At 47.5% G+C, this 8,649-nt stretch overlaps 1 pseudogene; it reads right to left on the bottom strand.

Moving 5' to 3' along the window:
• Positions 1 to 381: 381 nt before the first annotated feature.
• LOC125520950 (zinc finger BED domain-containing protein RICESLEEPER 2-like) lies at positions 382 to 2,960 on the bottom strand (annotated as a pseudogene).
• Positions 2,961 to 8,649: the final 5,689 nt, after the last annotated feature.

The raw sequence follows: 8,649 nt of genomic DNA, 5'->3' as shown, positions 1-8,649 counted from the left end.
ATTTTGGACATCAAAACGATTGATTCTGAGATGAAGAATAGCACAAATATCACATCCACAAACATAAGGTCTTACCATCATTGAACGACACGATTACAAACTTGCAATGACAATTCCAAGTCCATGTCAATTGACAAGTTGAACATAACACAAATGAGAGGTTCGTCTCCAAGCTAGCAGTGACAATTCATAGTTCATGATTTGAAAGGTTCCAACATAACAGAAATGCAAAAGTAGCCTTCACATGAGAAAGATCACTTTGACATTCATCTCCAAAATAGCAAGATCAACATCCACATGATGAACGTCTACAAGTAAGATAAGCAACATCCACATAAATATTTGGTATCGTATGACAAGTGAAACATGTAGGAAGAATAGTTACCAATCGTTGATCTCCTCCACCACAATGGGTAACTTGATGGTCTCAACATCATCCTCTTCATTCTCATCCCTCGGCTACAAGTGCGGAAGTTAGACAAATGCTCACATCACATATAACAAGACCATAAAAGAAAGAAAGAAAAGGTAAGGAAAAGATGGCAAACATACCACCAGATTCAAGTCAATGTGAGCACCCTTGATATAACTTGCACCACAAACTAATGCCTCCACCATAACCAGTTTAATGAACTCCTATAGTCATCTAATACAACACAAGTTGACAAACTAGTTTGAGGATGAGAAGTTGACAAGTTTATATCCAAAGTTCAATAGTACGAGTTGACATACCTAAAATCCTTCCGGTCGTGCTGAAGGTAGATTCCGAAGACACGGAGGTAGTCGGGATAGTAAGGAACCTCCTGGCTATCTTGGCCATAATTGGGTACCTAGGAGCATTGTCTTTCCACCAACCAAGAAGATCGAGAGCCTTGTTGCGAGGGGCAACCTCATCCTCTAAGTAGTTCCTCAACTCACTCTTTGATATTCTTGTTGAACGGGACGATAAGAAGGACTCGTACCCAGCTTGAACCGGGATACTAGGAATGTTTTCAGAGGAAGATGAACTTTCTCCATTTCCAGCTCGCTTATCTTGAGCAACACATTTGTCATACAAGGCCGCCAACTTTTCTCCCCGATTTTGATCTCAGTCCTAAACCTCGTACTTCCTTCTCCATATAGTTCTCCAAAGGCCCACTCTGTGTAACCCATCTTGTACCTAGGATCAAAGATGATATCATTGGAGTGAATTAGAAAGCATACGAGTAAAAACAACAAGCATATGAGTAAAAAAGAACAACCATTGGAGTAAAAACAGTAACCGTATGAGTAAAAAACAACAACCATTGGAGTAAAAACAACAAGCATATGTACCGTGGATCAAAGATGGTTGCGATCACCATGGCATTGTTCTTTTCTTCCCAATATTTGTCAAACTTCTCCAACATTGCTTCACCCATTTCCTTGTGGTGGTCACTATCACTAGTCATTGCATGTTTGATTGCAAGCTTGACGCCAACAATGTATGGGCAGAAGATGTTCGAAGTGGGATATAAACTTCCTGAAAATGCTTTTGTCACCTCAGCCAAACTCTCAAGTAATGGAGAGATAAGGTCATACATGTCCCACTCTGCGTTTGTCGGCGCCCAAGCATAGTTGGCATTGGAACCAGCATGAGAGGTCAAGGCTTCCTTACAATCACGGGCAGTGCTAATCATCTTATAGGTTGAACTCCACCTTGTTTTACAATCTAGGTGTAAATGATTACCAACTTTGACACCCAAGCTTTTGCAAGTGGCAACAAAAGCATGGAGACGAGAAGGTGACCTCTTGAAGTACTTCACCGTCTCTCTCAAGTTGTTTATCAGATTATCTAAGATCTTTGTCCCATATTGCACAACCAAGTTGAGGATGTGTGCACAACAACGGATATGAAAATATTGGCCTTCGGAGTCCTTACCTACAAAAGACAAATTTTATATGAGCAAAAACAGCAAGCATAGGTGTAAAAACAGCAAGCATGTGAGCAAAAACAGCAAGCATATGAGCACAAACATCAAACATATGAGCACAAAGAGCTTCTATATGAGCATAGCAACAAGCATATGAGCAAAAACATCAAGCATATGTGTAAAAACAGCAAGCATGTGAGCAAAAACAACAAGCATATGAGCACAAACATCAAACATATGAGCACAAAGAGCTTCTATATGAGCATAGCAACAAGCATATGAGCAAAAACAAAAGGCATAAAAGCATACCTCTCCGAAACAAGAACTTGGCCTCCAAAGCGTCGATCGCACCATCATTGTTTGAAGCATTGTCAAGTGTCACAGACATAATTTTGGTCTCAATATTCCATTCTGTCACACACGCTTAGAGAGCATCTGCAATGCCATTTCCAGAGTGAGGAGGATCCAACTCTATGAAAGCAAGAACACGGGTTTGCATCTTCCAATTCACATCTATATAGTGTGCAACCACACACATGTAAGATAAGGTTTGGTTGCTTGTCCACAAATCTGTAGTTAGACATATGGAGCTCACACACTTTAGGACAGATTTAAGCACATCTTTTTCTTTCCTGTAGACCCTCATGCACTCAGCTCGTATTGCCTTCCTTCCAATGGGTTTATAATTTGGATTCATGCACTTCATTAGAATGTTGAACCACTCATGTTCAACCATTCTAAATGAATACTCATGCACACATATCATCTTAGCAATAAGATCCTTGACGATTCCTTGGTTGTACTCAATAGAGGGGTGCATTTTTGGACCACTTGTTATACCATTGATTTTGCGCAATTCAAGAGTTGTTTGGATGGCATCCCTAGCCATCTTGGACGTGTAACCCTCACATTTTAAAAATGCCTTCCAATAGTTGAGGTGCTGCCACCTTGCGTATACGCATACTTCTTGTCGCTACAATAATTACAAACAGCCTACAACACAATCTCTCCAGTCTTCTCACATGGCTCCCTGACCTTGTGAAAATGGGCCCAAACATCGGATGACATCCTAACAGGAGCATTGGCTCTTGGCCTCTTGTTCTTTTTTCCTTTTCCTTTCTCTTGCCTCCTCCTCACTAGAGACAACATGCACAAGTGATTCCTCGGACATAGTGTCACCTTCTAGTTCATCAGATGATTCCTTATACCCATCTGATGTATCATCATCCGACATATCAGCACCCGCTTGCAATGGAGGAACCACAAATAGATTCTGCTCCTCATATTCCTTGTCCTTGTCCTCATCCATGTCCTCGTCTTCGTCGTCCTCCTCCTTCTCCTCGTCCTCTACCACCTAACACACATGAGCGCACAAATAAGGGAAACAACAACTATATGGTTATATGGAAATATGGCTACATCAAGCATCAAGTAAAGCAATCATACAATAGTAGATGCATGAGGCAGCTCGGAGCCGGTTGCGGAGCCGGAGGCAGCGGCTTCCGCGGCACGCACACCGGCACCGGTACGGTCGGGGAGACGCGGAGGAGGCGGAGGGTGTTTTTTAAGCTACAAATCAACTCTCCCATTGGGGCATTGGGAAAGTCTTTCGCCTTCCTAATCTGCACCTTAGGTTTGCTCTTCTTCCTCAGAACCGGTGGAGGCAGTGCCGAATCTTGCCTAATTAGGTAATTCAAGCTCTTTTCCTTTGCCTTCGCCTTCCCATTTGCCTTCCCATTCTCCTTACCAGCACCCTTCGCCTTCCCATTCTCCTTATCAGCACCCTTTCCCTTCTCATTCCCCTTCTCCTTCACCATTCTCTACAAAAAAACAGCACATAATATCCAAAGTCAGTACATCAACCATCAAGTGCAAATAATTCATCTTCTTCTTGTTGTAGCATAGAAAACCTTGTTCGGCACATACTGTGTACTCTCTAGAACTACATCTCCTGACCAAACATGTTAAATCATCTAGTACTGGTGCAAACAAACATATGGTCATTTAGCAATAGTGTGCAATCAAGCATTTTTTTTAGAAACTATTGTCAGTTGTCAGTATAATCTCCTGACTGAACTTTGCTGTTGAAACACTACATATGCATATACTGGCATTCTCTTGCTCTTGCTAAAATGGATTCAGGCATGCCATTGCCATCAACCGTAACCATACGATTCACTGTCAGTCACCATAGTAGCAAACGCCATCTGAAAATTCATGTTTGTATGTGTTTGTACAGTGATGTTGCCTCTCAAATTACTAGTGTATCAGCGGAGCTTTCCTAGTTGTTCTTCTTTGGTGAAATCTACCGCTGGTCTCTAATATGTCATGCACAATGTATAATGCACATAAATATGCTGCACACTATTTAATTATTATAGCATAGAAAACCTTGTTGAAACACAACATCTCCTGACTAAAGTTTGCTGTTGAAACACTACATCTCTTGAAACTCTTACATTAGTTCAGAAAATTCAGAAACTCTTAGTGGGACAAAAGTTTCTTGTTCAAACACTACATCTCCAGATCTCCTATCTAAGTCTCTAGCACTGAATCATCTCAGTTCGGCGAGGGAGACTATCTTCAGAAAATTCAGAAACTCTTAGTGGGACAAAAGTTTCTTGTTCAAACATTACCTCTTCCTCTTCGTGGCGCTCGGCGAGGAACCAGGGAAGACAGGACCGATGTCGTGCTGGCCTTGCTGCGCCCCCGACGTACACGTGCTCCTCCAGCTCGGACTTGGACGAGATGGCGCCGTCGGTGAAGGGGAGAGGCCGTGGGCGATGGCGCCGTCGCCTTAGGGTTAGGGATTGGAGAGGAGGAGGATTGGAGAGGAGGAGGCGTTGTGAGGAGAACAAGAAGAGAATCGACCCAGGAGGAGGGGGAATGGAACAAGGGGAGGGGGGTCGCTCACTTTGTCAAGCCAGATGGCCTTTTCATGGGCCTTGCACCATCTGTCCGCTCGGTCGGCCCGGTTAAAGACCGGACCGGACCGAACTTTTCGCGGTCTGTATTTCTGGGCCCGGACTGTCATGTTTTTCTACCGGGCCTGGACCATACGGTCTGATCCTGAATGGGCTACGAGCGGGCCGCAAAGCTTGCTCGTGTCGTCCAGGCTGAGACTCATGGTCCTCCTCTTCGTGTCAGGGTTTCGGGTGAAAGTGGTGGCACGCGAGAGCTGCCGAACGGAAGCTCTGCGCTTTTGTCGCACAAGACGACGACACTTGCGGATGCCGCTACATCGTCGTGGACTCATGGTCCTCCTCTTCGTGTCAGGGTTTCGGGTGAAAGTGGTGGCACGCGGGAGCTGCCGAACGGAAGCTCTGCGCTTTGTCGCACAAGACGACGACACTTGTGGGTGCCGCTATGTCGTCGTGGACTCATGGTCCTCCTCTTCGTGTCAGGGTTTCGGGTGAAAACCCTTGTCTCCTCTGGACTCGACAGTGGCAACGCTTTCCGCTGTTTTCCCTCCTAGAGCGTTCTCGTAGAGATTAGGTGTTTAGGTCTGAGTGTGGCATTGTATTCACTTTTTCAAATGCTCTTTTTTGTTGCATAGTTGTGTTCTACGTGATCTTGTTATCTGGGATCGGCATTGTTTGAGGGCTACCTCATTTTTTTGTATTGTTCGACCGTGTATTTGGTTCGGTGCTTGCTTTATATATAAAACGGGATAAAAGCTTGTATCGAGAGAGGGTTGTATTCCTTTACATAGTTCAAGCACATCAATTTCACAATAAGAAAACCAAAACTCAATTTTCTTTTCTCATACTTCGTCATCGAGGCACTTGTGAATCCTTCCCTTCGTTTGCTCCAGGGCGGCAACGAATGTAGGTTACACTTGTGCTTCTTGACCACATCATGGCAAAGACCCTGTATATCCAGAAAAACGAATCTGCTCGAACTCCCTGGCTCCTCAGCGATTTGGGCATTCTGGCCGTCCGATCGAAATCTCCTCGCGACACAGACCATCGGATCTCGATCCAAATCGCAGTGGGTCGTTAGATATTTACCCAATCGACCTGGGCCGTCAGATAAAATTCCAATGGCAATAAATTGTAAATACCATACCCCCACCAGGGTATTTTGGTCATTTCACATAGAGGCCTATAAAAGCCAGCAGCTCCCGTGGCACGCCCTGCCGCCCCCTCCCCCGCCGCCCACTTCCCCGGCGTTGTCGCTGTCGTCCACCACCACCCCCACTGCGCCCCCACTGAGGGAGTCCTGGATTAGGGGGTGTTCGGATAGCCGGGCTATACCTTCAGTCGGACTCCTGGACTATGAAGATACAAGATTGAAGATTTCGTCCCGTGTCCGGAAGGGACTTCCCTTGGCGTGGAAGGCAAGCTTGGCGATACGGATATTCAGATCTCCTACCATTGTAACCGACTCTATGTAACCCTAACCCTCGCCGGTGTCTATATAAACCGGAGGGTTTTAGTCCGTAGGACAACATACACATCAACAATCATACCATAGGCTAGCTTTTAGGGTTTAGCCTCTCTGATCTCGTGGTAGATCTACTCTTGTACTACCCATATCATCAATATTAATCAAGCAGGACGTAGGGTTTTACCTCCATCGAGAGGGCCCGAACCTGGGTAAGGCTTCGTGTCCTTTGCCTCCTGCTACCATCCGGCCTAGACGCATAGTTCGGGACCCCCTACCTGAGATCCGCCGGTTTTGACACCGACATTGGTGCTTTCATTGAGAATTCCTCTGTGTCGTCGCCGTTAGGCTCGATGGCTCCTACGATCATCGACAGCGATCCAGTCCAGGGTGAGACCTTCCTCCCCGGACAGATCTTCGTCTTCGGCGGCTTCGCACTGCGGGCCAATTCACTTGTCCATCTGGAGCAGATCGAAAGCTACGCCCCTGGCCGTCAGGTAAGATTCGGAAGCTTAAACTACACGGCTGACATCCGCGGGGACTTGATCTTCGACGGAGTCGAGCCACTACCGAGCGCGCCGCACTGTCCCGACGAGCATGATCTAGCTCTGCCGCCGAACAGTGACCTGGAGGCCGCACCCGCATCAGCTCTGACCCTTAATTCGGAGCCAACTGCGCCGATCGAGGATGGGCGGTTGGACGCCACCTCGGGGGCTGCGATCCTAATGGCGATTGAGCCGAACACCAGCCCCGTACTCTGCGAGACTCGTGACTCCAAGGAGCCGGACTCCTCTCTGGGCTCCGAACCCTCCGCGCCCCTGCCAATCGAATCCGATTGGGCGCTGATCATGGAGTTCACTGCCGCAGACATCTTTCAGCACTCGCCTTTCAGCGATATCCTGAAGACACTGAAGTCTCTCTCTTTATCAGGAGAGCCCTGGCCGGACTGCGGTCAGCAAGGTTGGGGCACGGACGATGAAGAAATTCAAAGCCCACCCACCACCCACTTTGTAGCCACTGTCGACGACTTAACCGACATGCTCGACTTTGACTCCGAAGACATCGACGGTATGGACGCCGATGAAGGAGATGACGAAGAACCAGCGCCTACTAGACCCTGGAAAGCCACCTCGTCATATGACATATACATGGTGGACACCCCAAAAGAAGCAGATGGTGATGGAACAGCGGAGGATGACCCCTCCAAGAAACAGCCTAAGCGCCGGCGTCAGCGGCGCCGCTCAAAATCCCGCCAACACAAAAACGGTGATTCCAGCATGGGAGATAATAATACTCCGGAGAGTGCCGAAGAAAACCCCCTCCAGCAAGATTTAGCACAGGAGGATGGAGAAACCAGCCCTCACGAGAGAGCGGCAGACAGGGAGGTCGAGGACGATAATTATATGCCTCCCTCCAAAGACGAGGCAAGCCTCGACGACGACGAATTCGTCGTGCCAGAGGATCCCGTTGAGCAAGAGCGTTTTCAACGCAGGCTTATGGCCACGGCAAGAAGCCTCAAGAAACAACAACAGCTCAGAGCTGATCAAGATTTGCTGGTTGACAGATGGACTGAAGTCCTTACGGCCGAAGAGCATAACTCGAACGCCCCTCCAAGAGCTACCCAAAGCGCATGTTGCTACCCCGATTAGAGGAGGAATCACTTGATACAGCCAAACGGCCACCTCATGGCTGCGACAGAGAGGCCTCCCGGCCCTCCACTCAAGCCGCACCCCGTACCAAGGCATGGGAATACGCGCCAGACTTACGAGACATGTTGGAGGACAAGGCAAGGCAAACACGATCGATCTACGGATCGCGTGGGCACCCCACGGCTCAAGACGGTAACCGTCACGCCGGCCAAAAATTCGGCAGGGCTGAACACAGTAGACAAAGCTCATTGGAGCTACGTCATGATATCGCCCAGTACAGAGGCGCCACACACCCACTATGCTTTACAGACGAAATAATGGATCATCAAATCCCCGAGGGTTTCAAACCCGTAAACATCGAATCATATGATGGCACAACAGATCCTGCGGTATGGATCGAGGATTATCTCCTTCATATCCACATGGCCCGCGGCGACGATTTCCATGCCATCAAATACCTCCCACTCAAGCTTAAAGGACCAGCTCGGCATTGGCTTACCAGCTTGCCAACAGGATCAATTAGTTGTTGGGAGGACCTGGAAGCTGCATTTCTCGACAATTTCTAGGGCACTTATGTGCGACCCCCAGACGCCGATGACCTAAGTCACGTAATTCAGCAGCCAGAGGAATCGGCCAGGCAATTCTGGACATGGTTCCTAACAAAGAAAAATCAAATAGTCGACTGTCCGGACGCGGAGGCCCTAGCAGCCTTCAAGCACAAT

The sequence above is a fragment of the Triticum urartu genome, chromosome 7A (genome assembly GCF_056163025.1).
Source record: "Triticum urartu cultivar PI428250 chromosome 7A, HENAU_Tu73, whole genome shotgun sequence".
Lineage (NCBI taxonomy): Eukaryota > Viridiplantae > Streptophyta > Magnoliopsida > Poales > Poaceae > Triticum > Triticum urartu.
The sequence above is the reverse complement of the archived record's forward strand: the minus strand, read 5'-3'. Positions and strand labels throughout refer to the sequence as shown.